The 22,439-nt window shown below is 40.3% G+C and overlaps 1 long non-coding RNA gene across 1 annotated transcript; it reads right to left on the minus strand.

Annotated features, from left to right (window-relative positions):
- Nucleotides 1-12,637: 12,637 nt before the first annotated feature.
- On the minus strand, nt 12,638-18,049 carry Gm34482. Its single transcript, XR_390586.2, has 3 exons — nt 18,021-18,049; nt 16,983-17,147; nt 12,638-12,702 (listed from the first exon to the last, which is right to left on the minus strand). It is a non-coding gene; the product is annotated as a predicted gene, 34482 (long non-coding RNA).
- Between the last annotated feature and the right edge of the window lie 4,390 nt (nt 18,050-22,439).

The raw sequence follows: 22,439 nt of genomic DNA on the forward strand, positions 1-22,439 counted from the left end.
GGTCAGGTAGGCGGCACTCCAGTGGCCTTTCTCACAGAATTCCTGATTTGATCATGATGATTGCTTCCACACGTCTACCAAGCTCCTCTGCTAGTCCCCACTCTTCCTAGAGTGAGGCATCCCAAGTATCCCTAGGTACAAAGACCTCTTCACAGAGACCTGGAATGACTATCCTTGTGTCTGTCCACAATGATAAAACAATCAAGAGTTTTGTTTCTTGATCATATTGTGTACAAATAAAACAACTGTAAATGGCTCACAGAGAAGTAGTAAAAGCAATTCAATAGGAAAATGCAGGGCAAAATGGAAGGAAGGTTCCACTTCTTAATGTTTACGAAAGACTTGTATAAACTGTGATGTGCCCCCTCACCATTGTGTCTGGAGCAGCTCTTATTCTTCCATGACCTACCACTCCTGGTCTCGTACATTGGTAACATGAATGAACTTGGTTCTCAGGAAGACCTGGAAATGTGAATGGACATTCTGATTTTAACCTTAACTCTAACTGAAGGAAGATGACTCAATTTAGAGCAAGCTAAGAGATGTCTCTTAGACGTTGCTCTGTCTGTTTGTCTCCCATCTGTTCTGTAGGTCTCCCTCACAGGGTACCTGACTCAATGTACGCTGCCCATGGGTCAAGAATTTTATTTCCTTCTGTTGATTTGTTGAGTACTTCCTAGGGATTATTTATTTATTTATTTATTTATCTATTTATTGTTTCTTTTAAAATATTCATTTATTCTTTAATAGTTTGAACATATATACAATGTATCTTATTAATATCAACTACCAACTCCCCTCTTCCTCTTCCCTCAGACTCCTGCCTCCCACCTGACCCCACATATACACTGCGAAGATTATTGATTTACTTTTGAGACAGGATCTGAATCTATAGTCCAGGTTGGCCTGGAACTTAGTATGTATCACAGGATATCCTCAAACTCTCAGTGGCCTTCGCCTCCAGAGTGCTGAGAGGACAGGCCTGTGATCTCATGCTCCGCACCTTTGCTTTCTCATTTATCCCTCTTCTCACACTAGCTATGCTCTAGTTCATTCTGTGTTTGATACCTGTACTGCAGCTTGCTTAGGTGAGGGCTTGTTTTATGAAAACCATGATTGGTTTGGAAGATCTCTTAAGTCAATCAAGAGTTTATTCCAGCTGTCTTGATATCTTAAAAAGATGGCTCCCTTTAAGTCTCCTAATGTAGGGGGCATGTGGGAACACGTGCCCAGATCCCCATGTCTATGGAAATGACACTGAATCATTTTGCAACAAAGGAAGGGCTTTAGATGTTTGGTGGAGGTGTGGCAGATGGGTAGGGCCTGGACAAACCAGTTGATTAGGCGTGTCCCAAAGCATCCATGGCCTCCACTGGAAGGATCTGGGTTCTGAGACAAGGCTGAATCACTCATATAGGAGATCCTAAGCATTCCTACATACAGTGTGGGCAAAGAGACCCAGTGCTGCCTACAGTTGGATGAAGGAGTGAGTAAAAGGAGCTACAAGAGTTTGTGAATCTCTTTACAAATACAGCAGTTGTGATTTATTCTCTTGTACATCTTTAGATTCTTTTGATGATTTGAACAAAGATGAGTTAATGCTTAAAATACATTTGAAATGACTTACCTTGTGGGCTTTTAAAAAGATAGGCAAACCACATCCCTTCTGCCCTTCTTTCCTTTTGCATCCTTCCTTCCAATATATATATATCTATGAAAATGGAAACCTTGGGGGATCTTAGGCAATGCTTTCTCCCCAGTACCCAGAATGTTGTCTGGCATGTGGTTGAGATCCAGAAGGTAATCTGAACAAGTGAATAGGAATAACTGCCACAATGACATGAACCCTGTCAGAACCAGGACTCTGATCTGGCGGCCAAATTGTCACATCACTAAGAGCTTCATGAACTGATTCCATCCAAGAGTCTCTCTTGAAGATTAAGTATTTGCTGGACTTATGTAATGTCTTCCTTTCCATGGAGAGAGCAGCAGAAAAACATTCCTTGAGATACAATGTCCGGAGTCATAGAGATACTTTACTGTGCAGAAAACAATGCACCATCTCCCAACCCAGTAAACACTCATTCCAGCTCTGTTACATAGAATAAGTAAGCACTGTGATTATATGATAATAAGAATGACCAAGGTCGAGTCCCCATCCTCTCTTCTATATAAAGTATGCCTAAGCAAATAATGAATGTATCAAAAAAATTAGTAAACATAGTAACATTATCTACCACGTACTGGATGCTCACAATGAGTAAGGACCTCTTCTGATGGTTTGAAATATTTCTCCCACTCACTTATTACAGCAATCTTATGCAATATTAGCCATTATTCTAATTTTTCAGCTTAGAAAACTGACTTAAATATTAGTGGGTTTACCCAGTCAGGAAAAAAGCTGTACAGACCTTGTTTTTACTCACTGTATCTATTACAGTATTCCTCTGGGCAGTGTGTGCTTGTCCTGTCATTCATAAAGGTATGGAGAAATAAGCAATATGACACAGATTTTTTTCTTCCTACCATTTCTGACAGGATGCTTCTATGAAGGATCTACTGAGGAAGTACTCTTTGAATTTGAATATTGCAAAATGAGTCGGGACTCCTGAGAGAGAGATTTCACAGGAATGTCCCAAAGTAAAAGACAGTTTGTATGCAGACTCTGGTTTGAGAAAGTGCCTAGTCAGCACAGAACCCTTGGGTTTGATGTGGCTGGTCCCCTGTAAGGAGGAAAGAAAACATGGGAGTTAAAACCAGAAAGAGATGTAGGTGGCAGGAAAAAGCTTATTCTACTGAAGATCATGAGGAATGACTTTGATATCTTTGTCATAGGGAGTTACTAGAGAGTTTTAATCCAAAATATGATAAATTCTAAGCTTTCTATAGAAAGGTCAAGGGTTATTCCGAAGACAGAAACAGATAGAGGTAATGAAAATGTACTTAGGAAGTTCACATAGTGGTCCAAGCAGGATGCTGAGGGATGCTGAGGGATGCTGAGGTGCCAAGTGGCATCAAACCCCTACCTCCTGCAGATGAGATAAATGTGCCCGATGCCCTGTGTGCAAAAAGAGGGTATGTGCAATGACCTGGAGTAAGCTCAGCTGTTTGCTTAAGATAAACAAGCTCTGTTTCTCCAGCAACCACGAAAGTGGGCATAGTCTGTGCGGCTGCCTCTCCTTTCAACTGTAGCCAGTTCTCTCACAAGGGATCAGGGGACAGAGTCTGTTCCTCGCTGCTGTGGCTGAGCCTCAGCTAGTGCAGAAGTGATGCTGTCTTGCCTGTCTGTCAGAGCTCTTTCACAATGGACTTTAAAAACATGCTGAGGTCATAGAACAGCATGTTGACTTAAGAGGGCTATTCTCATCTTCTTTCTTCTGTGAATGGTTGGGTGGGATGGGTTTTTAAATGAAATCATAGAGATTTCAATGAGCTCTCTGAAAGCAGTGAATGAATGCACAGACACTCTCAGAGAAGAAAATAACAATTAGCAAGAGGGCATTGATTGTCACTTGCATCAGGAGGAATCGGGATTCTAGAGTTCTCTCATGGAATTCAGAATCAACACAAAGTGATTTTTTCCTCAGATTTTAATGTTTTTTAAATGAAGTTGCTTCTGTTCTTCAAGATTACTTTTTAAAAACTGGTTTACAATTAATTTTGCAAGAAAAAGCCCTAAATGAAAAAAATGCAAATATCACACACACACACACACACACACACACACACACACACACACACACACACACACACAGCATGACAAAACAAAGAATAAGCAAAACAAGGCCACTGAGTCTACAGAAAGGATCCACCCTATTAATAAATACCTTATAAGTGCCAGTGGTCATCAAAAGTCACCATGATTTTAGACTTCATGTAGAAATTATCTTTTCTTCAACCTCCACTCACTCAAGCATTTCCACAGAAATTGCATATTTGTCCCTGCCAGTGGGAAGGCATTTCAGGATAGTGTGTAAGAACTCAGAAGTGGTGGAAGATGATTTCTTCCTAGAACCTCCTACTGATGATCATAAAGGCTGTCTTTCCATTAGGTGTCAATCTGGAGAAGTGATAGTATTTTTATATTAGTTCCCTTTCTCATGGCTCAAATGTGTGAGGGCTACTGGGTCGGGGAAGGGGCAGGGGGCAGGGTCCTAAAGCAACCTTGTCATTAGCTTGATTGGTTGTTGTGATTTGATCCAACTTGACAGAGGTGTTGAGAGAACTGTAAATGCTTTTGGACCTGCAGATCTCTTCGATGTCAGGGATTCCACATGAGGGAGGGAAGGGCATGTGCTGCAATGCCATCTGAAATGCTGATACTTTTTTAAAAACCATGCTAAAAAGGATAGTAGCTGGCTTTGTTTAAGGAAGCATTATTTTAAAGTTCGCTCCAAACACAAGTCATGGGAAATTCTTTGAGAGAAAAAAAAGAAGAAGAAGAAGAAGAAGAAGAAGAAGAAGAAGAAGAAGAAGAAGAAGAAGAAGAAGAAGAAGAAGAAGAAACATTTCCATTGTTTACTAACTTTGGGATTTGGTACATATTTTTGTCTCACAGATTCACAGTGTAGTTAAGGCAATATGCTCTGCCCAATCTTAGTTTAAACAGCATTTGCCTTGCTCTCTTAGACCACAGAGCCCCATGGAGGGAATGAACGTGTGTGTGTGTGTGTGTGTGTGTGTGTGTGTGTGTGTGTGTGTGTATGTGTGTGTATGTGTGTGTGTGTGTGTGTGTGTGAAGAGGGGTGTGAGACTACCAGAAGCTTACAGTGAATGATATTCTAATGCCTGCCTTAAAAGATATATGAGCACAATTGATACACATCTTACACGGGAAAATTTCACCTGGGTTTCCTGTCATAATCTCTTATGATAGATCCTTCTAGACTTTGAGTAGTAGCTTCAAATTCATGTTTATAACTTTCCCAATCTCATTGCTTCTCATATTGTGACATTTTTTCCACCAAATTTATGGGAATAAAATGATTAGGTTTCTTCCTATTCACTTTGCATTCAGCAGTTGATTGGTGAACGCATCATCAGTTGGCTCCTAAACTGCTTTCAGGCTCTGATTAGCCAATTCAAATGTCGATTCCAGATGTTTCTCTGTTGGAATCATCTTCTCACTCTCTGAGCTAATTGACAATGTTTCAGTATCATTTCAGCCTTAGAATTGTTCTTCTCTTCAAATTCAGGGTCTGTCCTCCTGGTATATCAGCCACTCGGCTTCTCATGGATCTGGTCTTCCTCCTTGTATCCCTAGCAATAAGTTAGTGACACCTTCAATGTCAAGTGTGTACTTTATACTTCATAGTATAGGATAGTCACAATGGAGTTTGGCCATGTAGTAAGACTATCTTTATTATTAAGAAATGAAAAACCAGGATGATCAAGAGACCCATGCAAGCTTGCTGGGATTGTAAGTGGCAGGAGAGGAAGATGCATTTGGATTTTGTTTTTAAGCTCTTAATTTGGTATCATGTGCTTTAAACCTGTACTCAAATTGAGATGTGGATACCTATCCCTGGATTAGGGGGTATGAATCTGCTTGCTGTAAATTTAGTATATTTCCTGGACCAGACCAGGCTATTAATAGGTATTGGAATCTATGGTGCAGAAGAAACGATGATGCTTGGAATGATGATGCAATGTTCCCATTTGTAGAAATCACAACTCTCTTATTGACTGTGAAGTGTGTTTAACACAAACCAAACTCTTTAGACTTTGCCACTGCTCACGGCATGAAATAGTCTATAAGGTTCTAAACTCCACTCTTTTTGTCTTTTTTGCCATGGGATTCAAATAAGATCCACTTAAAGTACTTGTATGGATGGTATAAAATGAATACATTCATCCATTCCACAACTGGGGTTGCTTATGAAAATAGGTAGAGTTTTTGTTCTTATCCTACCTCAAATGTACTTTGAAAGCACCATTTTTTTTTTGTAGAATCCACAGGACCTATATTCTTTCTAAAATGAATGCACTGCTAACACAAATGCACACGTGGAAACAAACAGCTATCTGTCTTGTACCCATATTTCTCACATTTTTATTATTTTTGAATTTTATACATGTATATAATGAAATATTGCCACACCCATCCCTTTATTGCCCTTTCCAACGTCTCCCAAGATCTCTTCTCACACTCCCATCCCCCAACTCACATCCTCTCTTTATTTTTAAATCATAACCCACTCAAGTCTATTTTATGCTGCCCATATGTGCATGGGTGTAAGCCATCCACTGTTGCATGGGCAGCATACCAATGGCTATCAACTGTCAACAGCTGCTCTGCTAGGAGTGGCTTCCTTTTCATTCCTCTCTCAGCTGTGTTAGAAGTTTGTCTGGCTTGATCTTATCCAGGTCTTGTGTAGGTCACCACAGGTGCTATAAGTTCATGCCATGTCCTTATAAACCAGCATTTCACAGAATTCTTCCTATCCTTTGGCTCTTACATTCTTTCTACCTCTTAATAACTTTTTAAAAAGTATTACTTTAAGGATTTTACCTCCTCACAATACCCAGTCTCTACATTCCAGTCTCTCTTTTGACATATGTCGTTCACCTTCATCTTTATTCAGTTGTGACATCTTGAGTAAACACACTACTCACAGAGCATTTCTGTTTATTTCCTTGTGCATTTCTATTATCCATACACTTAAACCTTGCCACTTTTTCTCACTAGTCCCCATACTCCCTTTGGTGAATGTTACTTTTTTTTTTTCATTACTCAAAGTTGAAATCTGAAAATCTCCCTGGCTATTTATAACCTTTGCTTTTGTGGCAACATTTACAGAGCTTAAAGCATATGTGGTCTCTGTGTCCCTCTCTTTCCCCTTGTGACCCTGAGTCAGTACATCACTGATGATTGACAAGATCAATAATTTTCAAGGTACTGTGTCATTGATAACATTGTTGGGAGTAGTTAGTAGTGTAGGGAGTGTTGTTGGTTGTCACAACTAGTACAGAATAGGTTGAGTCCAGGGATGCTGCCCAACATTGTGTAGTACAACTCCCTGCGGTATCAGCCTCCTGCACTGAAAACTCGTGTTCATTGGTTCCTAGATCCCTTCATCAGTTCATCTACTACCTAGTTGACAGTTAATATAAATGTCTTCTTTATGTCTACTTTTGAATGCTTCAATAGTGCCTAGCCAGTCCATAATCCTGTTATTCAAGATTCCCCAAAATAGTTTCAATCTTAGTCCCTACTTCCTCCCCTTAGGCCACAACATCATTGCCTACATACCTAGAGCTTGGCTCACTTGGATGAGTCCTTTTTTCCTGGGTGTGCCTGTACCTCTCACACAAGGCAAGTGTGTTCCATTGTTGTTGCCTTACATTTAACCTCCCCTTACTCTAACTTCCATTGTAGTGTGTCAAAATTTCTGCCCCCATTTCAACCTCAACCCCAAAGTATCTTTTTCCATTCTGAAACCCATTTATCTAAGCAGATGCTACATCTTTCCATCATCAAGCAGTACGCTCCCTGGAGGATCACAGGGTGTCCATATCCGGTCTTCTCCCCACAAAGGCGAAGTTGAACAGCTATGAGCCTTACTTGGCATCTTTTCACGTGGCAGAGAAAAAGGAAGGAATGTAAGGGAGTTTGTCATTATATGGAGAGGGGTCAAGAAGGATGCAGGGTTGCTCGTGGTTCTGGGAGCCCATGCTAAGTTGCTCTGCCCTAGTCCCTGTCCCTCGTCTTCCATCGGAAGACATCAATAGATGTCTTTCCATTTGCTCCTTTCTCCTTACCTTCCTATTTCTCCTTTTCCGCTTTCCTTCTCTTGTTCATTTTCTCAGCAGATTCATTTTAAAAATGAAGGACAGTCATATTTCCATCAAAAGGACAGAAGTTGATTGTGGAAAGGTACAGAAAAAATACTAAGTAGTAAGAATGTTTGCAACTTTCAAGGACCGACTTGATATAATAAAAATCTTACTGATTTCTTTAAAAATAATCTTCATTTTCGACTAACATAAGTTGATTTAAAAAATAATACTTTTTAATCTTTAGTTTTTTCTTCTCTGTATAAGATATTAGAATGTCAATTTAAAAAAACAAACATGGAAAAATGCTATTTCAGACCAGTGTGAAAGTATATGAAAACGCATATGGATTTTCACATTCTCAGGGAAAAAAATTTAAAAAGTTCCAATCACTGATTCTCTCAATCATACAGAATTATGAGAAAACATACAATATTCAACATAGGATATGATTCACTCACATATTTCTCCAATTTGTCAAGAGGAAAATGAAGCTCAGAGAAATGAAGCATATTCATTTACTAAACAGCACAGCAGATTGCCAGTCAATTCAAGACCTGTTTAAAGTTTAAAGAAAGCAAAGCACTCAGAACCAGGACTGACACCAGCTAGCCTGATATCATCATCATCATCACCTTCATCATCACCACCACCAGCAGCAGCAGCAGCAGCAGTAGCAGTAGCAGCAGCAAAGAGCACATATAGTAATATATATTATCATTTTTCTCCATCCCAATCTTTGTGTCAGGTTGTGGGAATAAGGTGACACTGGACAAAACTGGCATTGTCTCCACCTTAATATAACTCATATTCTAGTGGGTGAGACAGGCAATCACCAGGCAAGGAACAATTGTCAACTGTTCTAAGTACAGAGGCCAGGAAAGCATGGAACAGGAGGAACTGATTTGGTGCTGGGGGGGGGGCAGGAATAATGAAGAGAGCTCCCTAGGGCAATGATAATGAACTGAGATCTGAAGACTGAGTGAGCTGAGTGAGTGAATTAGGATGTGAAGAGTGCTCCCCTGGGAAAGAACGAAATATATGAAGGCTGCCGAGCAGAAGGGAACATAGACTAGACATCTAAAAGACGCAAGTGTAAGATACCCAAAGTGAGGAAAGCAAGATGGCAAGTCACCCGGGGTGAGGAGGAGGGATCCCTGGGCCACAGCTAGTGGAGGGTCTATGCATGGTGGTAGGAACCTTAGTTTTTTGCCCTAAGATCTGTGATCAGATATTAAAGGTTTACATAAGAAACTGATGTGTAGGATGGCATGGGGGAGTTGCTTGGAGTGACTGGATGGGTGAAAGGCAAAACCAGAAGGACATAAGTGAAATAGGTATGCAAATAGAGAAAGATTTTGTTAGAAAAACTGGGCTACTTTTTGGAGATGCATGACAGGGCGCATCAAGGACAACTCTGAGTGTGGCATAGAAAATCAGTTGACAATGCTAGCATGTCTGAAGCGACTTACAACGTTGACCTCTAACCTATCCAAGGTGGTTCCCATGGGTCGGAACTGACTTACTTTCGTTCCAGTCCTATTGTGTGAAACATTGCATCCTTGGTATGGACCTATGGTAATGTGGCTCTGAAGTTTGGATTTAGACTTATGGGATTTGCATTGGAGTTTCTTGGGTGTACAGGCCACTCAGTACTGCTGACCAAAAATGCTCCTTCTCTGAAAAAAAAAATACCCACCTCAACAAGTGGTACCAGGAGTCACAAGAGATGGGTTTGTCTGCAACAGTACATCTGCATCTGAATCTAGAGGATGTATTTGCGATGTTTCCTTGACTCATATAGCTGTCTTTTCTCTTTCTGCTGTAGACTGCTCAGGTTCTCTGGGGTCCAAGAGAAGCTTTTGATTGAAACTCCTTTTTACACAACAATTCCAGCTATAATGGGCTATAGTTTCCTGCATGTTAGAGGATCAGGAAGGTTGATATTAATGAAGGCCCTCACCACAGCTGGGTGGTCATTGTGCTTTCTGACCTTTAGGTCCAAAGCCAAAGTTTAAGCGATGAGAATCAGATTCCCAGGCCCCATCATTCTAGAAAAGTCTTATTTAACAAGACAAATACGGTCAAGGAATCCCTTTTCCCTAAGCTGCTAAGGTGATTCTGAAAGATTATCTAAGCATTGCACTGAAAAACATACCAGCTTAGGAGGTTTTGTTTGGCTGTGATTTCTTGAGGCAGAAACCTTGTCTGCTTTGCCACACCAGGGTTGCTAAAAACATTGACATTATACTGAGAAAACATTGAAATACTTTCAAAATTCAATTACTGTGCTGTGGCCCTGTTTTCCTTTCAAGCCATGTCATGGCAAATTGTTGACAGAGATCTGCAGTGACTTTTGGAATAGTACATTTTAGAGAATGTTCTCAAATTGGCATGAGAGACAGTGAGGTCTAGGAAAATCTGTGTGTGTTGACTACATGCATGTCTATGTACATGACATTAAGAGTTATGGGACCCCTTTAGCTCCTTGGGTACTTTCTCTAGCTCCTCCATTGGGGGCCCTGTGTTCCATCCAATAGCTGACTGTGAGCATCCACTTCTGTGTTTGCCAGGCCTCAGCATAACAATATGAACTAACCAGTACCCGCAGAGCTCATGTCTCTAGCTGCATATGTATTAGAAGATGGCCTAGTCAGCCATCATTGGGAAGAGAGGCCCCTTGGTCTTGCGAACTTTATATGCCTCAGTACGGGGAAACACCAGGGCCAGAAGTGGGAGTGAGTGGGGAGGGGAGTGTGGAAAGGGGTCTGGGGGACTTTTGGGATAGCATTTGAAATGTAAATGAAGAAAATACCTAATTAAAAAAATTACAAAAAAAAAAAAAAAAGAGTTATGGGACACCCTAAAGCACAGCACAAACTCTGTTAAGAGATTGAGATTCTTGTTTGTAGAACCTGCTGCTGTGGAGACCTTATTATAACCCCACCATTTACTCAAACTTGTCTTGGAAACAGTTAAGAATCAATTACATTGGTCATAGACTAAACAAGGCACCTATCTCATTCCTAGGGGACTTTTCTCTGGGTCAGGAGGCCAAATGCCAAGACTCCCTCCCCTTAAAGTCCTAGAAATGGTTCTCTGGAGTTGTCAAGTTAACTCTTGACCACAGGTTTTCATTTTACTTGCTGTAAATTCCCTGCCACTTCAGATAACCCATGCATCATCTTTATCCCTCTTTTACCAGTATTGAAAGTTCTTCCAAGTGGCTAGAGTCAACTATGGCAGATTTAGAGCACAACATGCCCACCCAGATGGCTGGTATACCCACTGCCTTCATGGTCTTCACCAGCTTTTCCTGTGTTGGCTGTGCCTTGAGATAGTTATTCAAAGCTGAATTCAAAGCCAAACCATATACTTCATAGTTGTGTGATTGTAAAAGTACCAGGTACAGAGGGTGCACCTGTAGAAAACTGAGGATGAAGAACAAAATGGCTTTTTAAATGACAAGGAAATCTGCTCAGTGATTTCCTTTATCTCAACCACACTACCCATTAAAAGTTATTCCCGGAAGTTTATCCCAGCCAGTGCTCCATCTATCTTTTGCAGAGTAGATCATGCTTTCTGAAAGATACTGATGTTGCTTATGATCATTGATGGACCAAAGTCAATGTCAACATCAGCTTACGGGAGGGCACTAGTAGGCAGGAAGAGCATAACCACATGCAGAACTACTTTGGTATCCCGTGCCCTTCCTTCTTTGTATGAGTGATTGTGGATGACATAGTCCATCCTAATAAATACCCGTGTTCTCCTCTATGCTTTCCAGATGTGGACATCACGGTGAGGAGGATTATGATGGCAAACTGGAGGACTGTTTTATATTAGAGCAAGCCCTATGAGCAGGATGTTGGCTTGTGGCTTAAAGGAGTTGTTAGCTAGGTTTATTTTAGCTCCAGAATTCTTCTTCTTCCCCTTTGGAATATTTGAATTTTAAATAAAAATAAATTTTTCCTTTGCTGTATTCTGGGACTTTAAATATACCCTGTTGGATGTACAAAAGCCCTAAAAGCATTTGTGGGGTGATCATCTCACATAGGCATGAAAGTGTTTGCATGACATTTATCAAACATGTTAGAGAGCAAGTCCTGGCTTGGATAGGTATGTTAATATCAACGACCTTTTCTTAATATACTCTCCCCTTGCATTCAAGAGAGAATTTCTTCCATTAACTGAAAGCCACTCATCAACAGTGACCTCTGGTCTTTCTAATTTGTGGTTGGCCTTTAAGATGCATTCCAAGCTATTCAGAAGTGCTGCTGGAAGAAAGAAAAACAATTCATTGGCCAACTTCTCTTGTTAATACAGGTCACTCCTACCCAGCCATTAGACTCTTTGGGGTGAAGGTAGCCTGTGTTCAGAACACATCCATGTGTTGGGAATGCTTCAGGAAAGGTATGGCCAGTCCCTAAAGGCACAGACTATTCCTTAGAGACTATTTCTTCCAGAGAGATTGGAGAATGTCTCTACTTAACCCCACAAGAGCAAGTAAAAGACTCTGATAGAGAGCATAGAGCAAGTAATACTATCAGACAGGATTTTACTGGCTAATAGTAAGTCAATGGTCTAAGCTATACCACACGACTATTCTGTTCAACCAATAAAAATCCATTTCTAGCAAGGGCCAATTATAACATTGCACTGTCTATATTCTAGTACTATACATGCAAGCTTCGCTTGGAAAATGAGTTATTTCTTGGAAACTATTATGTGCTTCATGCTTAGAAGGAAAATAAGAAAATATGTTTTATCAATGTCTCCAGAGCAGTGGCAGAGTCTAAGATATAGCTAATAATGAAAGAATTTTATTAACTAGACATGGTGGCACATACCTGTAATTCCAGTACTTAGGAGGCTGAGGCAGGAGCATGGCAAGTCCAACATCATCCAGAGTTACATAGTGGGACACTGTCTCACAAACAAAACAAACACAAGTGAAAAGGTTATTATTACTACTGTTGTTGTTCTTGTTAAATGTCAGAGTTCCTGAGCAGTGGGATGAGTATCTTGTGGCAGTAGTGTTTGATATCCCTAACTACACATTTCTTTGACTGCCTTTCTACCAAGTGCTCTCACAGTCCTTTACCTACAACTTTTCTGTGTCCTCCTCTGATACCCCCTTTTGGTATCAGATATGACCTCTGATACCATCCTTTTCTCTGAATCCCTCATAGAGTGGAGATTTCTAAGGACTCCTGGCTTTCTATCACCTTCCCCTATACACACTTCACTGTGAGTACTCAACTGCCTTTGCCGTACTGTGATTGCTAGCTCACCCAACACTATCTCCCACTATTCTTTTCATACAATGAGAGTTTTACAGTATTACTGTCTTCCATAGTGTTTAATGTGTTTTCTCCTATTGCCTTGTTGGTTTTTGCCAGGGCAACCTCTATTCAGTTTATTAACTATGTGTCCTTGCAGCTGCTTGCTTTATTCCCTACTTGAATCTAACAACTAGACTTTCAAATTTACCTTATTAAACCACTGTGTATATGACATACAAGGAGAATATACATGATCTATCTATCTATCTATCTATCTATCTATCTATCTATCTATCTATCTTTCTATTTACCTATCTACTTATTCAACTAAATCTATATGTAATGTATATACCCTACATAATTTGTTCTTACAAATTTATCCGTACATGTATATATTTGTTGTTATAATATGTTTATGTATTTATTCTACTATCTCTCTTTCTCTATCTGTCTATCTATCTATTTATCTATCTACCTATCTATGTCTTAGCTATGGTGTTCATTGCTGTGAAGAGACACCATGACCAAGGCAACACTTACAAAGAACAACATGTAATTGGGGCTGGCTTACAGATTCAGAGGTGCAGCCCCTCATTATCATGGCAGAAACCATGGCAGCATCCAGGCAGGCATTGGCTGGAGGAACTGTGAGGTTTACGTCTTGTTCCAAAGGCAAACAAGAAGAGACTGTCTCCCAGGAAGCTAGGAGGAAAGTTCCAAAGCCCACCCTCAAATGTTACACACTTCCTCCAACAAGACCACACTTACTTCAACAAGACTACACATCCTAATAGTGCCACTCCTGGGCCAAACATATTAAACCACCACATTCCATTCCCTGACCCCAATAGGTTTGTTCAAACACATGAGTCTATGGGAGCCATACCTAAACATAACATAATACAAAAATACTTTTAGTCAAACTTCAAAAGTCTCCATAGTCTATACCAGTCTCAACAACATTAAAACTCTAAAGTTCAAGTCTTTTTCTGATATTCAGTCAAACACTCAACTGTAATCCCCTATAAAGGCAAAATCAAAAAGCAGATCACACACCTTAAACATCACAGGATATATATTACCATTACAAAGCATCATAGTGAGGAAATACTGGACCAAACAAGACCAAAAACAAGATGGGCCAACTCCAACTCTGTCTCTCAATGTGTGATGTCAAATTGCTCTTCAGATGTCCAACTCCTTTCATCTTTGTTGACTACAACAAACTTCTTTCTCTCGGGCTGGTTTCACTCTATTAGCAGCTTTCCTCAGCAGGTACCCTTGTCTCTGGTATCTCTAATATCTTGGGGTCTTTAAGACAACTTAAACTTTACAGGTTCTTGTCCCAGTGAGTGTAATCTACACATTGTCTTCTGGATTTCTCCAAAGGGTCACATCTCCAGCTCTGTCCTCTGCTTTGGTTGACCCTACTCCACTGTTGCTGCTGTTCCTGGTGCCCTGTGGTACTGGCATCTCAAACACTCTGGGGGTTATCACTACAACTAGGGTTTATAATAGCCTCTCATAGGCTTTCTTTATGGTGCCAAGCCTCAACTTCTTTGCATGACCCCTTCAGTCCTGGGACATCAACTGCAACTGAGGCTGCACTTTCACCAATGCCAAGCTTCAGCTGTTTGCCCTGTCCCCATCATGCCTTCAAAACCAGTTTCACCTGGTTGATTCTTACACATGACCAAGTCCAGCTGAAGCATGAGGTAAAACTTTGGCTATTTCTAGAGCACAGCTTCTTTGTGCTCTCAGTAAACACTTCCAAGAAGATTTTTACCTCATTGATGATGGTCTCATCTTAACCACTGCTAATTTCTTAGCTCCAGCTAACCAGCATCAAGTGTCCCTTCTATTCTTGACTCTAAAGCCAGAGCTACATGCTGAAGCTGCTGAGTTTGGCTGCTTACTGGAGGTAGAACCCCCCCCCCCCACACACACACACACTCTTGTCCTATTGCATTATCACCAGCTTCCTATTTTCCAATTCCTTCACTGCCTAAGCTTGGCTGTGCTAGAACTTGCTCTGTAGATTGACCTTCAACCCAGAGATCTCCATGGCTCTGTCTCTGGAATCTTGGGATTAAAATGTATACCACCAAACCTGGACTTAAGCTTTTATTCACCTAGAACTTGCTCTGTCTTAAACTCGGCTTGAACTCAGAGATAGGCTTGCCTTTGTCTCCTAGAATTTAAAGTATACAGCATCATGCTAGTGTCAAGTTGCTAGTGTTAAGGCCATTATTCCTCAAGATCCAATCAAATGCCTGTGTCATTCAGCCTCTGGATAACAAATGTGCCCTCCATTTCTGTATTGTAGTTTATTCTAGATAAAAAGTCCAAATGAAAACAATAACCAGGTTCAACTGTAAACACAGAGACAATGAGCTTAGTTTGGTGGCATCTTCCCTGAGGTCACTACTCTCTTAATATGTTTATCTCCTGGATCATATGATTCCTCCCCATTCCACTCCTTACTGCCCCTTTATTCTTTGAACCATATATTTTTGTACTTTTCCTTGTGAGGTTTGTTTTTTTTTTAATTTTTAAGCTTGCTGTGTTTGATCAGAATACTCTTTTTGAGAGTAAACCAGAGAACAAGATCTATACTGAGAGACATTTTTGTCAATGCAATTAATCTGATTGTCTTCACCTTAAACTTAGCCTCAGGCAGACTCTTCAGATTAGGACAAAAAGCAGCCCCCCCTCCTTTTCTTTTTTTACAGAAAATACCACAAAAACAGTCTCTAGGCCACATACTAAAATTCTTCTCTTCTGAACCCTCTAGAGCCAGGCTTCCACAGTTCTAAATCACCCTTAGCAACAAAGTCTTCCATATTCCTGCTAGGATGGCCTTTAATCATTCTACTGCTTTCCAGATCTAAAGTCTCCATCCATATTCTTTGAAACAGAAACATGGTCAGGCCTATCACAGCAATACTCTTATTAATATAAACCCATATATTTAAACAAGCCTATGGGGCCAGGGAAAGGAATGTGGTGCTTTGAATATGCTTGGCCAAGGGAAATGACATTATTTGGAGGTGTGGCCTTGTTGGAGTAGGTGTGGTCTTGTTGGAGGAACTATATCACTGTCAGGGGTGGGCTTTGAAGCTCTACTCAATGAGCAAGAGTCAGCTTTCTCCTGGCTGCCTTCAGATAAAGATGTTAAACTTTCAGCTCCTCTAGAGCCATGCCTTCCTGGACACTGCCATGCTTTCTGCCATGATAATAATGGACTGAACTACTGAACCTACCTCAATTAAATGTTTGCCTTGAACATGGTGTCTGTTCATAACAGCAAAACCCCAACTAAGAATATCTGTCTGTCTGTCTGTCTGTCTACCTACATATTATCTATTAATCATCTATTTATCTACCAACATCTATCTTTGTCATCTATACATTCATTTCTGACTTTTTATCCATTGTGATAATTTCTTAACTGCACTAGGAACCTCCTTGATCCCCCTCCTTCCAGCCTATTAGACACATTATAGCAGATTTCAAAGCTTATATGTCCCAGAGATTCTTGGGATCCCCATAAATACTTACTGAATGCATACATACAAAACAATGGATAAATGGCAGTGTGACCAAGCATGCTAAGCTTTCTTCTATTAATCTTTCTCTCGCTAGGCCATCAGCCACCTCTCAAATTCTGTCCTTATTCTAATAATCCCTAATTCAAAAGTACAAATGACTGTATTGCCCTTCAGAGCAGCTTTCCAGCTACCCCTACCTCACTTTTTTCCCCAGCCTTATGCTATGCCTTCCTAGTCCATTCTGCACAAAAGTTAGGTTTTTTCTCTCTCAGACACTGAACTCTGTATGTTCATTCCTTCTACATATTGCTTTTTGGCTGTCCAGTTTTTTGCCTGACCATCCTGCCCAGCTTCATTATCTAGTACTCACATCCCTGGCCTCAGCAACAGCTTCCACACAGACGAAGCTTCCTTCTTGAGCTCCTCACACCCATGTTTCCTCTGCTTGGCTCTGCACAGAAGGCTGACAACTGCATAGTCGATTTATAAGATTTTGAGACTAGAAGCCATGCCTTGTGTTTATTTTGGATCTGGACTATTGTAAAAGATAAAATTGATGGTCATTGAATTGGTATCAAAGCAAACTAAATGCAACATGAATTTTACAGACGACCCTTTTCCAGAGTCCAAAGCTGAGCTAGACCCTCTTGGTTCCATCTAATCGTTAAATTTACTACTTTACACATACAGTAGGTCAAACTCAATTTTTTGGATCACCAGTATATCTTGCATGACACAAACATTAATAATGGTGACAAAATAGTAGCACCTCATATATTTGAGTGCTTTACGAGCACCAATTGTGAGGGCTCATGCCAAGTATTTTAATCTTTTAATTTAGTCATCTCAGCATTCCTAAGAAATAAGTTATAGCACTCCACTTTGCAGGTGAGAAAATAAGAAAACTTTAAACATGGATTGAAGCCTAAAAACGTCCCATGACCAGTGCCAGGTTCCAGAAACACTGAGATTCACAAGGCAAGTTTAACCCTAGAAGAGCTACAGATTAGGGAGGGGAAGAAAATGATTAATAATCATTTGCTTTTAATAAGTGCAGTATCAGATATTAATTATTCTTTCTCTATCAAATGAAGGCAGTGACTAATTCCAAACAATTCCTTAATAATATTGCCAGGGGGGCTGGCGAGATGGCTCAGAGGGTAAGAGCACCGACTGCTCTTCCGAAGGTCCTGAGTTCAAGTCCCAGCAACCACATGGTGGCTCATAACCACCCATAATGAGACCTGATGCCCTCTTCTGGTGTGTCTGAAGTCAGCTATATGTATACTTATGTGTAATGATAAGTAAATTAAAAAAATATTGCCAGGGACTGAAGAAATGACTCAGTGGATAAAGTACTTGTGTAAAAATTAGGTCTTGTGTATGGCTAGTCCCAACCACAAAATACCTGATGGGATGCAGAGACAGGAAAATTCGTGGCCGTCTGTGGTCGACTACCTTGTGCAGAGTCAAAGAAGGAGACCCTGTCTCTAAACAGGGTAATAGGTGAGGGCCAATACTGGGGATTGTTCCCTAAACTTCACATGTGCATGCATTGTGACTCTCTCTCTCTCTCTCTCTCTCTCTCTCTCTCTCTCTCTCTCTCTCTCTCTCATACACACACACACACACACACACACACACACACACAGAGAGAGAGAGAGAGAGAGAGAGAGAGAGAGAGAGAAAGAGAGAGAGCGCATCCGTTTTATTTGTCAGCCTGACATAATTTAGAATCACCTGATCACCTGGGAAGAGACACTCAATTAAGAATTATCCAGATCAGGTTGGTCTTTGGTTAAGTGTGTAAGGGATGGCTGTGAGTACTTTAATTGAGGTGTGAGCCCTATCCATGATGAGTGGCATTACATCCTGTATTTGGGTACTGGAGCATATAAGTGTTCAGAGAGGCCTGAGAATGACTAAGTAAGTATGCATTTATTCCTTTTCTGCTCTTAACAGTGGATGTGACTAGCTTTGAGTTCCTGTTTTAACTTCCCTATAATAAAAGAGACTATAACCTGGAGCTATAAGACAGCCCATTTCATTCTAAATTACTTTATGTCAAGGTACTTTATCATAGTAACCGAAATGAAACACACAAACATAGAGAGACACACAGAGATTTAAAAATATTTCTAGCACTTTATGCTTGCAGTCTTTTTACTTTTAACCTACATTTCTTTTCATTGTGATAGAATATCTATGATTTTTTTCACTGGCAAGGTATTATAGAATATTTCTAGCTAGTCATCTTCTAAACTATCAAAGTCAACAGCAATGCCTGCCTTCTGAAACCATGAGGAGACAAAAAAAATCACATTAACTAAACAGCATTTCTAGATTTGAAAATAGCTCTTTGGGAAAATATAAGGGACTCTGAATAAAGTATTGTGGTGGTTTCCAAGTAATGTCTCCAATAGAACAGACAGTGGAATATCGGTTCTTCAGTCAGTGGTACTATTTGGAGAGGCTTAGGAGGTGTTGTCTTGCTGGAGGAAAGCTGTCGAGGGAAATGTGTTTTGAGGTTTCAAAATCCCCTTCCATTTCAAGTTGATTCTCTTTGTTCTCTGCTAATAGTTTGAGATGTGATGTCTCAGCTACTCCAGTCATCATGTCTACCTGATGCCAAGCTTCCTAGCCATGATGGTGACAGACTCTTAGCCTTCAGAAGAATAAGCCTCAAATAAACATTTCCTTATATAAGTTGTTCATTTTAGCATTTAATTACAGCAATAGAAAGGTGACTAATACAGAAATTGGTTCCAAGAACATGAGTTATTGCTGTGACAGACTTGAAAACATGTAGTCTTATTGAGGAATGTGGAAGATGTTGGAACTTTGGACTAGAAAATTGGTGGAATGCTATAAGCAGAACTTAATAGGTCATTCTAGTAGAAGTGTGGAAAACAGTAGTGTTGGGAGCTATGCTGACTATGGAGGTCTAGCTCAAGTGGTTTCCATGGGAATAGTATTTGCAATAGGGCTAAAGACCTCACTTATTATATTTTGGTAAAAAAATTCTAGCTGACTTCTCCCCATGTCCTAAGAACTTGCAGGAAGCTAAATTCAAAAGGAATGAAATAATTCTTTTGGTGGAGAAGAGTTCAAGACAGCCTAATATTGATTCACTCTTATACAAGTTTATTATAAACAACAGCAAAAGGAACAGAAATAAATGAAAAATGTATAGTTTGAAGAAAAGTGGGGAACAAAGAAACTTAAGGTTGTAGCAAAGTATTGTGCAGAAACAGTGAAGGAGATTAAGGAGAGGCCATATAGACAAGGGAAGGGTTGCTCTTGAGGTAAGGCCCTTCCCAGCTAAGCTTCCAACTTATGAAAGGAAAAGGCCTAAGAAAATGTTTGCTCCTAGAGATGAACAATAACCTTAAGCTGTTGTGATTCAGTCACCAGAGGTCATGACAAGCTGGCAGGTAAAGTTGGCAGTGTTGTCCAGGTGGTATTGGCTTTAGAGTCTTGAAGGATACACAAAGAAAGGTGTTATGAAATTCTTCTCCGTGTTTTCAGAAGGTCTCTGAGTCAAGGTCTGTGGTAGAGGAGGCCTTGAGTGAAGGCAAAGGTCCTGGGAGCCAAGAGGCCCTAAGAAGCAGTTGCATGGAGTGTGGAGAAGAAACCTGGATTGCATTCAACACCCAAGACACTGAAGATGTTACAACCATGACTCATCTGCCAATAAGAACTCCACTCAGGAAGTGGAAGCAGCCCATGAAAAAGATATGCAAAGCAGGCAACAAAGCTGGGGGAAAAGGGGCAGAGCCATCTAAGCCCTTTGACAATAGACATGGAGCTACAGGATTTGGCCTGATAGGTTCTTGTTTTGCTTTGGTCCAGTATTTTTTCATTATCCCCAGATTTCTCCCTTTTGGAATGGTAATCCATATTATGTGCCATTATATGTTGGAAAAGTACGTAATTTACCTCTTTGAGTTTAGAGGGAATTACCAACAATAGATTGCCTTGAGTGTCAGAAGAGAATCTTGACTTTTAAACAGTGCTGAGACTGTAAAATATTATGAGGGCCAAATGCATTTTGCATTATGATAACGTCATGAGACTTACAGGGCCCAGGAAGTAGAATGTTGTAATTTTGATGAGATACTTCCTACAGTCTCAGCCATTTGAGTACTCAATCTCCATTTGGTAGCATTGTTTGCAGAGGCTGTGGGCCTCACTGGAAGAAATGGAGCTGTGGTCTTTGAAGTTTCAAAGGCCATATATATCCAGTCCCAACCCCCTCTCTCTCTATTTCCTGCCTCAGTTTGATATATAAACTGTCAGAATCTCCAGTCACCAACATGCCTGCTACCATGCTTCCCAGCCAAGATGGTAAAGGACTCCTATCTCTCTGGAAACATAAGCTCAAAACAAACCTTTCCTTCTATAAATTGATTTGGGCATGGTGTTTTATGAAATAGAAAATTAATTAATTTTCTGTTAAAACTAAGTAATCAATGCATAAATGCCACTTAATATAATAATGTGTTAATACTAGTTTACTTGTAGCAAAATACTGATAATGTTAATGGTAATAGTTCTGAGACATGAAATTATTTTACTATTTCCACAACTTGCATGTGTTTCTCTGTGTGTATTGAAGGATGCACACAGATGTGCAGATGCAATTACATGTATGTGCATCTGTATGTGGGAGCCAGGGGCTAATCTTAAGTATTATTGCTAAGATTCTGTCCTTCTTATTTTCTGAGATAGGTCTCTCAGTATCTCAGGCTCACCAAGTCAGCTAGGCTAACTATCCATCAAGCCCAAGGACCTCTTATCTCTACCTCACCAGGACCAAAATTATATACATATGCCTTTGTGTGCAGATGTTTTAGATAGGTTGCTGAGGATTTGGGGGGAATTGAACTTGTGTCCTCATGCTTGTACAATGAGTATTTTACCAATGGAGGAGCTTTCCCATCTGCTATCTTCATAAACTGTGTAGTACAAATCTAAACCTGTTATAATATAAAGTACACTAAAATAGAATGTCAATCTATAAAATAAGGGCTATGCTGTGGATGATCAAGAGGTTGGTGTGGCTAACATTGAGGAATCTAAGCAAAAGATTCCTTTGTGATTGGAAGCAGAAAGGAAGTGGATAGATTTGGTATTAGGAAGATCACTTTGGTGATTCTGAATAAAGACCCAGAAGTCCAATAGGCCACTGTAGAACCTGATTTGGAGTCTTAGGGATGGAGGGGGAGGCCAGGTTTAAAGGCACCCACTTGGGAGTCATTATGCACATAGGTGGTGGTTGAAGCATTTGATGTCCTAAATACCGTTCTGGAGATCAGCAGCCAGCAACTCTGTCATTACTGTATAAAGGATGAGCTGGAGGAGGCTGGGGGTACACATGGGAGCCAATCTGATTATAAGTGCAGAGCAGCTGGAGACTCTCACCCGCGGGGGGAGCCACCTCCTCCTGTGGGTACAGACACTGTGTTTTCCCTGATTCTGGAAGGCATTTCCTGAGACAAACTTGGGATACGATAATTATGCTGGTTGGTAAGTTGATCTAGCCTCAACTGCATAGACAGGAGCCCACAACAAAATGCTTCCATGTTATTCAATACATTGGCTGTTCTTAAAAAAGAAGCATTTAAATTCTTTCTCCCAAGGCAGATCTGAGATAATTATGTTAGATGAAACTATTTTGATAAACATCTTTCTTGAGGACACAGCACCTCCGTCACTTTAAAGCCTAAGTTAATTAGATATCTGATGTTAACAAAAGCTTCCATTTAGGAGAAGAGTCCTCAAATACTATATCCCCCAGACTTCTGCTTTAGCCGAGGAGCCAATG

This window comes from Mus musculus, chromosome 4 (assembly GCF_000001635.26).
Source record: "Mus musculus strain C57BL/6J chromosome 4, GRCm38.p6 C57BL/6J".
Lineage (NCBI taxonomy): Eukaryota > Metazoa > Chordata > Mammalia > Rodentia > Muridae > Mus > Mus musculus.